This window comes from Chrysemys picta, chromosome 13 (genome assembly GCF_011386835.1).
Source record: "Chrysemys picta bellii isolate R12L10 chromosome 13, ASM1138683v2, whole genome shotgun sequence".
NCBI classification, from domain to species: domain Eukaryota; kingdom Metazoa; phylum Chordata; order Testudines; family Emydidae; genus Chrysemys; species Chrysemys picta.
Genome location: NC_088803.1, coordinates 20457952 through 20470554, shown reverse-complemented (window position 1 = coordinate 20470554; position 12603 = coordinate 20457952). Strand labels below are relative to the sequence as shown.

The 12603-nt window shown below is 45.4% G+C and overlaps 2 pseudogenes; both read right to left on the bottom strand.

Moving 5' to 3' along the window:
- Positions 1-471: 471 nt before the first annotated feature.
- LOC101932691 (olfactory receptor 12D1-like) lies at positions 472-4143 on the bottom strand (annotated as a pseudogene).
- A 6419-nt stretch (positions 4144-10562) lies between these two features.
- Positions 10563-11505, bottom strand: LOC101948533 (olfactory receptor 12D1-like; annotated as a pseudogene).
- Positions 11506-12603: the final 1098 nt, after the last annotated feature.

The window sequence follows — 12603 nt, the reverse complement described above, 5'->3', positions numbered from 1 at the left end:
TCTGACCTATCACAAGGTTTTCCAGCTTCCCAGAGAGTGAAACTCAGAGAAATATTATGCACATTCTCTATTTGAATAATTTTATTTATTTTATACGATTAACGGTCATTCCCATTTGTCTCCCCCACATTATGTCTCTAACTCAAAGTTTATCCAATAGTAGACTATAAAGTGGAGTTAATGTTCAGAGCACATGTCACTCATTTTGTGCTAAATATATTACAAAGATGTTGTAATTTTTCCGAAAAGGACACTGGATAGTCACCATTCTAATTAAACAAAATCGAAACATCTGACAATAAGAAATGACATTTGGGTTCCCACATAACTTTAATTCTGCCCTGCAGTGACACCACTAAGGGGAAACTGGGGGGCGGGGAAATGTACTGTTCTTAAAAAACAAAAATCTGGGTCAAAAAGACTAAAATGTTTTTCTTGTAATTTTTTGGGGGGTCTTTATTTAATTCATGTTCATTTAGGGAAGAGTTTTCTGTTCAGGAATTTCTTTAGTGCTGTTTTCACCTCCTCATTTCTCAGGGTGTAGATCAGGGGGTTCAGAACTGGGGTGATGATGCAGTACATGAGGGTGGGTATCATGTCTCTTTCAGAGGGGAAACCCGGTGAGGAAATCATGTAGTTGCCAAGGACTGGCATATAGAATAGAGACACCACAGTGAGGTGGGATGAGCAGGTGGAGAAGACCTTTCTCCTACTTTCCCAGGAGTGGACTTTCAGGAGGAGGAAGGAGATGATGTAGATGTAGGAGAAGAGTGTGAGGACAAAGGAACTCAGACCAAGGACACCAGCATCAATGTTGAGTAGGGTCAGGTTGAGGTGGGTGCTGCCGCAGGCAAGGCTCAGCAGGGGCTTGATATCACAGAAGAAGTGGGGGACGAGGTTGGAGCCGCAGAAGTGTAGCCGGGAAGTCATGACTGTGGATATCAGGGCGTGCAGGAAGCTGGTGGACCAGGTGGCCGCTGCCAGGAGCAGGCAGGTCTGTGGACTCATGACCAGCCTGTAGCGCAATGGGTTGCAAATGGCAACATAGCAGTCATAGGCCATGACGGCCAGCAGCACGGCCTCACTGCTGCCCAGGAGGTGGAAAAAGTGGAGCTGGGCCAGGCAGCCGGCAAAGGAGATGGTCTGGTGCTCTGACAGGAAACCAGACAGCATTTTGGGCACAGTAACTGTAGAAAAGAAGATGTCCAGGCTGGAGAGGTTGCCCAGAAAGAAGTACATGGGGGTGTGGAGCCGGGGCTCGGCCACTACCGTGGTTATTCATAGATTCATAGATTCTAGGACTGGAAGGGACCTCAAGAGGTCATCGAGTCCAGTCCCCTGCCCGCATGGCAGGACCAAATACCGTCTAGACCATCCCTGATAGACATTTATCTAACCTACTCTTAAATATCTCAAGAGATGGAGATTCCACAACCTCCCTAGGCAATTTATTCCAGTGTTTAACCACCCTGACAGTTAGGAACTTTTTCCTAATGTCCAACCTAGACCTCCCTTGCTGCAGTTTAAACCCATTGCTTCTGGTTCTATCCTTAGAGGCTAAGGTGAACAAGTTTTCTCCCTCCTCCTTATGACACCCTTTTAAATACCTGAAAACTGCTATCATGTCCCCTCTCAGTCTTCTCTTTTCCAAACTAAACAAACCCAATTCTTTCAGCCTTCCTTCATAGGTCATGTTCTCAAGACCTTTAATCATTCTTGTTGCTCTTCTCTGGACCCTTTCCAATTTCTCCACATCTTTTTTAAAATGCGGTGCCCAGAACTGGACACAATACTCCAGCTGAGGCCTAACCAGAGCACAGTAGAGCGGAAGAATGACTTCTCGTGTCTTGCTCACAACACACCTGTTAATACATCCCAGAATCATGTTTGCTTTTTTTGCAACAGCATCACACTGTTGACTCATATTTAGCTTGTGGTCCACTATAACCCCTAGATCCCTTTCTGCCGTACTCCTTCCTAGACAGTCTCTTCCCATTCTGTATGTGTGAAACTGATTGTTCCTTCCTAAGTGGAGCACTTTGCATTTGTCTTTGTTAAACTTCATCCTATTTACCTCAGCCCATTTCTACAATTTGTCCAGATCATTTTGAATTATGACCCTGTCCTCCAAAGCAGTTGCAATCCCTCCCAGTTTGGTATCATCCGCAAACTTAATAAGCGTACTTTCTATGCCAATATCTAAGTCGTTGATGAAGATATTGAACAGCACCGGTCCCAAAACAGACCCCTGCGGTACCCCACTCGTTATGCCTTTCCAGCAGGATTGGGAACCATTAATAACAACTCTCTGAGTACGGTTATCCAGCCAGTTATGCACCCACCTTATAGTAGCCCCATCTAAATTGTATTTGCCTAGTTTATCGATAAGAATATCATGCGAGACTGTATCAAATGCCTTACTAAAGTCTAGGTATACCACATCCACAGCTTCACCCTTATCCACAAGGCTCGTTATCCTATCAAAGAAAGCTATCAGATTGGTTTGACATGATTTGTTCTTCACAAATCCATGCTGACTGTTCCCTATCACCTTACCACCTTCCAAGTGTTTGCAGATGATTTCCTTAATTACTTGCTCCATTATCTTCCCTGGCACAGAAGTTAAACTAACTGGTCTGTAGTTTCCTAGATTGTTTTTATTTCCCTTTTTATAGATGGGCACTATATTTGCCCTTTTCCAGTCTTCTGGAATCTCTCCCGTCTCCCATGATTTTCCAAAGATAATAGCTAGAGGCTCAGATACCTCCTCTATTAGCTCCTTGAGTATTCTAGGATGCATTTCATCAGGCCCTGGTGACTGGCAGGCATCTAACTTTTCTAAGTGATTTTTAACTTGTTCTTTTTTTATTTTTATCTGCTAAACCTACCCCCTTCCCATTAGCATTCACTATGTTAGGCATTCCTTCAGACTTCTCGGTGAAGGCCGAAACAAAGAAGTCATTAAGCATCTCCGCCATTTCCAAGTTTCCTGTTACTGTTTCTCCCTCTTCACTAAGCAGTGGGCCTACCCTGTCTTTGGTCTTCCTCTTGCTTCTAATGTATTGATAAAAAGTCTTCTTGTTTCCCTTTATTCCCGTGGCTAGTTTGAGCTCATTTTGTGCCTTTGCCTTTCTAATCTTGCTCCTGCATTCCTGTGTTGTTTGCCTATATTCATCCTTTGTAATCTGTCCCAGTTTCCATTTTTTATATGACTCCTTTTTATTTTTTAGATCATACAAGATCTCATGGTTAAGCCAAGGTGGTCTTTTGCCACATTTTCTATCTTTCCTAACCAGCGGAATAGCTTGCTTTTGGGCTCTTAATAGTGTCCCTTTGAAAAACTGCCAACTCTCCTCAGTTGTTTTTCCCCTCAGTCTTGATTCCCATGGGACCTTACCTATCAGCTCTCTGAGCTTACCAAAATCTGCCTTCCTGAAATCCATTGTCTCTATTTTGCTGTTCTCCCTTCTACCCTTCCTTAGAATCGCAAACCCTATGATTTCATGATCACTTTCACCCAGGCTGCCTTCTACTTTCAAATTCTCAACAAGTTCCTCCCTATTTGTTAAAATCAAATCTAGAACAGCTTCCCCCCTAGTAGCTTTTTCAACCTTCTGAAATAAAAAGTTGTCTCCAATGCAGTCCAAGAATTTGTTGGATAGTCTGTGCCCCGCTGTGTTATTTTCCCAACATATATCCGGATAGTTGAAGTCCCCCATCACCACCAAATCTTGGGCTTTGGATGATTTTGTTAGTTGCTTAAAAAAAGCCTCATCCACCTCTTCCACCTGGTTAGGTGGCCTGTAGTAGACTCCTAGCATGACATCTCCCTTGTTTTTTTCCCCTTTTAGCCTAACCCAGAGACTCTCAACACTTCTGTCTCCTATGTCCATCTCTACCTCAGTCCAAGTGTGTACATTTTTAATATACAAGGCAACACCTCCTCCCTTTTTCCCCCTGTCTATCCTTCCTGAGCAAGCTGTACCCTTCACACCAACATTCCAATCATGTGATGGCCACGTTACCCAGCAGGCTGGTCATGTAGAGCAGGAGGATGAGAGGGAAGAGGAAATGATTCAGCCCTGGGAGATTGGTCAGGCCCAGGAAGACAAACTCACTCACCTCTGTCTGCTTCTTCATTGCTGAGGATGGGAGGGAGACATGCTACTGCAGAAAGAGATGCACGAATTGCTGTAATTTGTATTTCAACAAGCACCTGCCACCCAAGGTCTCAGAGTGCCTAGCAGTCATTTATTAAACCTTCCCACTCCTGCTATGTGTTATCATCTCCGTTTCATAGTCGGGGAAATGGCAGTAGAGAGGGGCAATGTATCATCTATATACCTGTATCTATAAAATGCTATTTGGTTGTAAATTTAAGCACTCAATAATAAGGAAATGCCAGAACATCTACAGTTCCCTGCGTAACTGTGATTCTACCCCTTGTACATCCATCCCATGCACTTGTCGTGGAAAGAATCACCCACACAGTGATTTTAGTTCACAGACTCAGAGCCTGAGGCCTTTATTGCAATACATACCAAATGCGTTTGGGGTGCAGTTCGAAAACTGACACCCCGAGCCCCACACACAGGCGGGTTTTTATTTCATTAAACCGCAAGCAAAGTACAAACAATACGTCATGAGTTAAGAAACTGGGATTGGGGTCAGCGCCCCCCGCCCCCCAGCACCTTCCTCATTATTTTCCGAAAAGTGGTTGTTTATTTCGGTAAAGGGGCACTTGGCGGTTTTCCGCAGGGGTGGCGCTTGGCCCCAGTTTGGGTACATTTCTCAAGACACGGCACATGTTATTTTCCGGGGGGGTTCGGTGAGGGTTTTAGGGGGGGTTTACCAGGGGACGCTTAAAGAAGAGCGATCACTAGTTAATTTTGCAGATAGCTGGAATTGGAAAATGTTGCAAACAGCTGCAGCAGCAAGGATGATTAACTCTCTGCAAAGACAATTTCTTAATGTATATTTCTTAATGTATATCTATTTTTCAAGCAGTTTCATAAACTTGCGGTTATTATATTGCTAAAGCAAGTTTTTACTGTAGCTTCTAGTATTATTCTGTGTTTCTTTCTTCCCCCTTTCCCTCCCTCCTCTGTTCATTACTTTTGACCGAGTTTGGCAGAGAATTGTGTTGTTCAGTTTTGTTCAGGCTTTAGGCCTGCCCTACTCTGTGTAAAGGCCATCAGCATAACAGATCTCTGTTGGAGGGTTTATTTCGGGGCTCACAGATTTAAAGCTCTGGCTATCAAAAATAAGCCCCCCCTGTTCTATTTCCCCACACACTGAACAAGGCAAGGCTCTTGGGCAAGAAAACAGTATATGTTAATGTGATTAAATCCCATAGCATAATGCATATGAACAAAGGTGCTGAAGTAAGGTTGTAAAGCTGGCATTTTCTAACTGCCAAGAGTAGAGTTTGACTTTGAAATTTAACGATACTGTTGTACATAGGGGTTGTTTTATGTTTGTTTGTTTTGCATAATTTTATTAGTTGCAACTATAATAAAGATAATCAGTTCTGGCTTCCCCCTGAGCTGTGCTGCAAAGATTTCTGCCACTCAATCAACAGGCATGATTACATTAGCTTGTGTCAGATGAAGACTCTTATAGATAGAGCCCTACCAAATCCATGGTCTATTATGGTCAATTTTACGGCCATAGAATTTGAAAATTGGTAAATGTCACATTTTCAGCTGTTTAATCTGAAATTTCACGGTGTTGTAACTGTGGGGGTCCCAACCCGAAAGGGGATTGTGTGTGGGGGGGGTCGCAAACCCGTTGTAGGGGGGTCACGGGATTGCCACCCTTGCTTCTGTGCTGCCTTCAGAGCTGCCTGTGAAGGCAGCAACTGCAGAGCTTCCTGCAGCCGCAGGAGGTTCCCGGAGATGGAGTCCTGTCCCTCCCCTGCCCAGCCAGAGTTAGGAGCCCCCATTGTTGGGGTGCTCCCAGCAGCACAGGGAAGATCGGACACAACTCCACAAGTCTTCTCCAGCTGCAGGAATGTCTGGGGCTGCTGCCCAGTCCCAGAGAGCGTCCTGCAGCAGGGGGATGCACCTGGAGGTGGGTCTGGTCTCCCGCCTCAAAGGCAGCTGTGAAGGAGATGGACAAGTCCTTTCCCCCCCTGCCCACCTGGAGATAGCGGCCCCCTTTACTGGGGAACTCCTAGGAACAAGGGCACATCGGATTAAGTGGGGAATGGCTTATTTCATGGTCCATAATGCATTTTTCATGTCCATGAAATTGGTAGGGCCCTACTTATAGAAGAGAGCAGGGGCATAGAGAGATGAGGCCAGGTGGCTGGTCTTAGAGACGGCCAGGGGAAGCCTAGCTCATATCTCTTTCTTTATGCCCTTCCATCCCCCGAGTGTTCCAGCAGCAATCAACTATTCCATTACCTCATGTGTTACTGCTTCCAAAAGTCAGTAGTCATATCCTCTGTGCAGAATCCAACTGAAAATAGAATGAAACAGAGAAAATGGAGTGATTGAGAGATGAGTGAAAAAAATGAAAAATATGAACTGTAAGAAAGAAAGATAGAAAAAAAGGGAAGAAAGAGTAATAATTTCAGAGTCTGAGAATGCGCTGATGTTTTGCATCTGTAGATAAGGAAGAGTGCTTTGTTATAAGCTCTTCAATTCCATAACATACCTAAATAAACTGGATTCTTCTTGAAGCTAAAATATTATAACAATGTAGGAAAAAATCCACTCTATGGGAAACCAGAATTGAAGTATAAGCATCTGAATTGGACTGAACAAAGATCCAGAACTCAGAGGCTTGAGCATATTTCCAAAGGCATTTAGGCATCTGAGGATGTAGATACATACCTAATAGGATTTAGACAATCACCTAAATGAGTTAGGCACCTAACGCCTATTGAGTTCACTTAACTTTGGTACCTGGAAAAATAAAGGAGCAAATAATCAAACCATCAATTTGAAAGCACCTAGAAGAATATAAGATGATAAGTAACAATCAACATGACTTTGTCAAGAACAAATGGTGTCAAACCAGCCTAATATCCTTCTTTAACAGGGTAACAAGCCTTGTGGATAGGGGGGAAGCAATAGATGTAAGATACTTCAGCTTTACTAAGGCTTTTGATACTGTCTCATAATTCAGTCTAGATGAACCTACTATACCATAAGTGCACAATTGGTTGGGAAACCATTCTCAGAGCATCGTTATCAATGGTTCATTGTCAACCTGGAAGGGTATATCACTTATGAAAGAAAAATGAAATTCACATGTATAGTTGGGAAATGATTACTTAGGAAGGAGTACTGCAGAAAAGAATCTGGGCATTATAGTCAGTATTCCCTCTAATGTTTCTCACTCATATGCAGCATGGATTTTGTTATGTGCCCCAATATGAATGTGATGTGTCGCACATCACCTCCATATTGGGGCACATAAATAATTCATCTGGTAGGAGTGGGGCCAAGGGGTTCAGAGTATGTGAGGGGGCTCAGGGCTGGGGAAGAGGGTCGGGGTGCAGAGGTGTGAGGGCTCTGGCTCGGGGTGCGGGCCCTAGGGTGGTGCTGAGGATGAGGGGTTTGGGGTACAAGAGGGTGCTCAGTGGCTATGGCAGGGAGAGAGGACTCCCCCCAGCTATCTCTCCCTGCAGCAGCTCCTGGGCTGGGGGGGAGAGGTGCATCTCCGCATCACGGCATTTCTGGGGCTGGAAGATAAGTGCCCCTCCCTCAGCCCCAGCAGGTCTGAGCTAGGGAAGGGCCGTCCTGGTTGTGGCTGAGTCCAGGCTGCTCCCTCAATGCCACCTGGGCTGTGGCTGGGTCCAGGACTCCCTGCATGCACCACCCCAGCAGGGTCTGTGGCTGGGTCCAGGACGCTCCAGCCATGCTTGGGCCGAGCCCGGGCTGTGCCGCAGCAGAGTTGGGGCCGGGGTAGGAGCGCCCCTCCCCTAGCTGCTGCAGTTCCCCTGGCGAGTACCTTGAGCACCTGTGTGGAAATAAATTGGCTGTGGTGCAGCTGTTTGGCCGCACATCTTACAGGGAACTTAGGTTATAGTGGATCACAAACTAAATGTGAGCCAACAATGTAATACTGTTGCAAAAAAAGCGAACCTCATTCTGGGATGTATGTAAGCAAGACACAAGCAAATTCTTCCACTCTATTCAACACTGATAAGGCCTAAGCAGGAGTATTGTGTCCAGTTCTGGGTGCCACACTTCAGGAAAGATGGTGGCAAATCAGAGAAAGTCCAGAGGAAAGCAACAAACAAGATTAAATGTCTAGAAAAATATGACCTATGATTGAAAAAAAAATGATTTGTTTAGTCTGGAGAAGAGAAGACTGAGGGGGTACATGATAACAATCGTAAAGTACATAAGAGGTTGTTATAAAGAGGAGATTAATAAATTGAGATTTGCTTTTCTGATGAAAAAATCAACATTTTTTTTTTAAAGAAAAGCCAATCCTTTCATAGAAAACATAGAAATGTAGGACTGGAAGGTCTCTCAAGAGGTCATGTAGGTCAGCTTCCCACCCCGTGCTGAGGAAGGACCATGTAAATGAAGGCAATTCATGACAGGTGTGTCTAGCCCAGGGGTGGGCAAACTTTTTTGGCCTGAGGGCCGCATCGGGTTTCAGAAATTAGTAGCTCTTGCAACGCCATAGAAAGCAGTGCATTGTGGTAGCTATCCCAGTGTGCAAGTGGCTGCAGTGTACTTTGGAAAGGGTTTGCAATGCCTAATGGGGCAGGCACAGCATCACATGATGCAGGTTTCCCAATGCCATTGTTCCAGGGCATCCTACTAGATTGCCAGCTGCTTTTCAAATGGTGGGGTGGAGTGTGACAGGGAGTATGTTGTGTGTATGTGGGGGGAGAGACAACAGTGTGTTTTGGGGGGCAGAGTGTGTCAGCATGCTGTCTTGTACGTTTAGACAGCGGCAGGGGGAAGGGGGAAACCCAACATCAGCCCCACCTCTCTCTCACACACACACGCACAAATGCCTGCCTCTGCAGCAGGAGCATTCCACAATAATGATTTGCTTTGTGTCCCGGAGCAGATAAGCATGCCGGCTGTCAGAAATGGAGGTTTGAAAGGGGATATCTGCATGCCTGCTGCGGAGTTCAAAACAATGAGGAGAGTGGCCACTTGACTTCAAGGGATTATGGGACATTTCTGGAGACCAATCATAGTGCAGTAATGCAACACATTGTCCACACTGACACCCTAGCAGTTCAGCCTGGGCGCAGAAAGCTCTATGCTTCTCGTGGAGGTAGATTACCAGGGGTGCTCCAGCCACATAGTCCAGGCTAAGTGCCTTGGCAGTGTGGACACCTCAGGAGTTAGGGTGCCCAGGGCTGATTTAATGTGCTCTAACTTGCAAGTGTAGACAAGGCCTTCAATGCATGCAACTTACCAAACTATTATTTAATGTATTCTTTTCCTGCTTTGTACTGAGATCCTTCCACCTTGTTATTAAAATTAATCATGTCAAGCATCTGACGCTAGACACTCAAAGGGGTTTAGACATCTACCTGACACTTTGGGCACCTAAATCCCAGAAACAGGCCACACTGGGATTCACAATCCCCCCTCCAAACCCTGGATGTGCCTAAATTTGGTGCCCAAGTTCTTGCAGTCAAAGTTCCCTGCACACATAATGTTTCTTCCTTTTGGCAGGTGAACTGCATCCAGCCATGATCAGAACTCAGGCCCCTGTAGGTGAACTCACACAAAACGGGCCTGCAGGGGAACCTCCCTCATAACTTTTAGCCCAGTGGTTACAAGACTCACCTGGGATGTGGGAAACCCAGGTTCTAGTCCCTCAGCCACATGAGGGGGAGAAAGGATTTGAACAGGGATGTCCCACATCTTTGGTGCATCGTCTACCATTGGGCTATGCATTATTCTGAAGTGGGGCTCCCTCAATCTCTCCTGTTGAAACTGTTCTACTTCGGATTAAATAAGTCAGGACAGGGTGTGAGAGAGAAAGGGAAAGACAGCACTAGAATGATTCTATAGAGTGGCGGTTACAGCCCTCTTTTGCAAGGTAGGTAGTTTCTGTAGCTAGAATTTTTTTTTTTTTTACAGTGACGGGAGACCGCCCCAAAATTGCCACCCACAGGTCTGTCATTGAATTTTGCAACAAAAAAGCTTCAAAAACAGACTCCAACGAGAAACTGCTGAGCTTGAATTGATATGCAAATTAGATACAATCAACTTAGGCTTAAAGAGAGACTGGGAATGGCTGAGCCATTACAACCATTGTAAGTATTGTCACACTTCTTATCAAACTGTCTGTACTGGGCTATATTGATTAACACTTCAAAAGTTTTTTTTCCCCTCTTACTTAATTGGCCTCTCAGAGTTGGTAAGACAACTCCCACCTTTTCATGCGCTCTGTATGTGTATATATATCTCCTCAATATATGTTCCATTCTGTGCATCCAATGAAGTGGGCTGTAGCCCACAAAAGCTTATGCTCAAATAAAATTGTTAGTCTCTAAGGTGCCACAAGTACTCCTGTTCTTTTTGCGGATACAGACTAACACGGCTGCTACTCTGAAACCTTCATTTAACTCAAATCCTTTCAGGTAAAAGTTTTCTGTTTAGGAATTCCTTCAGGGTGGATTTTACCTCCTTATTTTTCAGGGTGTAGATCGGGGGTTCAGAACTGGGGTGACGATGCAGTACATGAGGGTGGGTATCATGTCTCTTTCACAGGGGAAACTGGGAAAGAAAATCATGTAATTGCTAATGGATGGCATATATAAAAGAAACACCATGGTGAGGTGGGATGCACAGGTGAAGAAGGCCTTTTTCCTACTCTCCCACGAGTGGACCTTAAGGAGGAGGAAGGAGATGATGTAGATGTAGGAGAAGAGCATGAGGACGAAGGAACTCAGACCAAGGACATCGATATTGAGCAGGGTCAGCTTGAGGCGGGTGCTGCCACAGGCAAGGCTCAGCAGGGGCTTGATGTCACAGATGAAGTGGTGGACGAGGTAGGAGCCACAGAAATGCAGGTCGGAGGTCACCACTGTGGCCATCAGCGCATGCAGGAAGCCAGTGGACCAGGTGGCTGCTGCCAGGAACAGGCAGGTCTGTGGGCTCATGACCAGCTTGTAGTGCAGTGGCTTGCAGATGGCTACGTAGTGGTCATAGGCCATGACAGCCAGCAGCATGGCCTCACTGCTGCCGAAGAGGTGGAAAAAGTGGAGCTGTGCCAAGCAGCTGGCAAAGGTTATGGTTTGTTTCTCAGACAGGAAACCAGACAGCATCTTGGGCACAGCAACCGTGGAAAAGCAGATGACCAGGCTGGAGAGGTTGCCCAGGATATAGTACATGGGGTGTGGAGCTGGGACTCGGCTATTACCATGACTATAATGGCCCCGTTACCCAACACATTGGCTATGTAGAGCAGGAGGAAGAAAGGGAAGAGGAAGTTCTTCAGCCCCTGGAGATTGGTCAGGCCTAAGAGGACAAAATCGCTCACTTCTGTCTGGTTCTCCATCACTGAGGAGAGGAGGAAGACGTGCTAGATGCAACAATCCTTGCAGTTTGTATTTTTATGAACACCTTCTGCCCAAGTGTCTCAGATTGCTTGCAAGTCATTAATTAAACCTTCCCAGTGAAATGGGTCACCAAATGAAATTAACAGGCAGCAGGTTTAAAACAAACAGAAGGAAGTCTTTCTTCACACAACGCAGTTTATCTGTGGAACCCTCTGCCAGAGGATGTTGTGAAGGCCAAGACTAAAAAAGGGTTCAAAATGAACTAGATACATTCATGGAGGATAGGTCCATGAATGGGTTTGAGTCAGGGTGGGCAGGGATTGTGCCACTGGCCTCCATTTACTAGAAGCTGGGAATGGGTGACAGGGGATGGATCACTTGATGATTACCTGTTCTGTTCATTCCCTCTGAACCACCTGACATTGGCCACTGTCAGAAGAGAGAATACTGGTCTGACTTAGTAGGCCATTCAAATGTTGTTATGTTCCCAGTGCTGCTGAGGGTTAGCCTCCTCATTTTATAGTTGTGGAAATCAAGGTAGAGAGGGGTAATGTGTTATCTATATATCTATAGTTAGAAAGTTGTATTCACTTGTAAAGTTAAGAACTTTAAAGCAAGGAAATGCCAGATCATGTACAGTTGCCCAGGCTACCATAATTTTGTCCCTTGTGTATCTGTACTGTGAACTGAGCATAGCTAGGATCTCTTGGAAGAAAGCAATATGGCCACATCTGCATCTGGAGCTGGGGACGCTATTCCCAGCTTGTGTTGTTGGACCCATGCTAGCTCTGTTTGAGCTAGTGTGCTAAAACTAGTAGTGTAGCTGTTGTGGCCCAGGCAGTGGGAAGCAGTGGCATAGTGGACCTGTGGGTCATAATGGACCACAAGTTAATATGAGTCAATGGTGTAAAACTGTTGTAAAAAAAGGGAACATCATTCTGGGATGTATTAGCAGGAGTGTTGTAAGCAAGACACGAGAAGTAATTCTTCCCCTCTACTCCATGCTGATACGGCCTCAACTGGAGTATTGTGTCCAGTTCTGGGTGCCACATTTCAGGAAATATGTGGACAAATTGGAGAAAATCCAGAGAAGAGCAACAAAAATG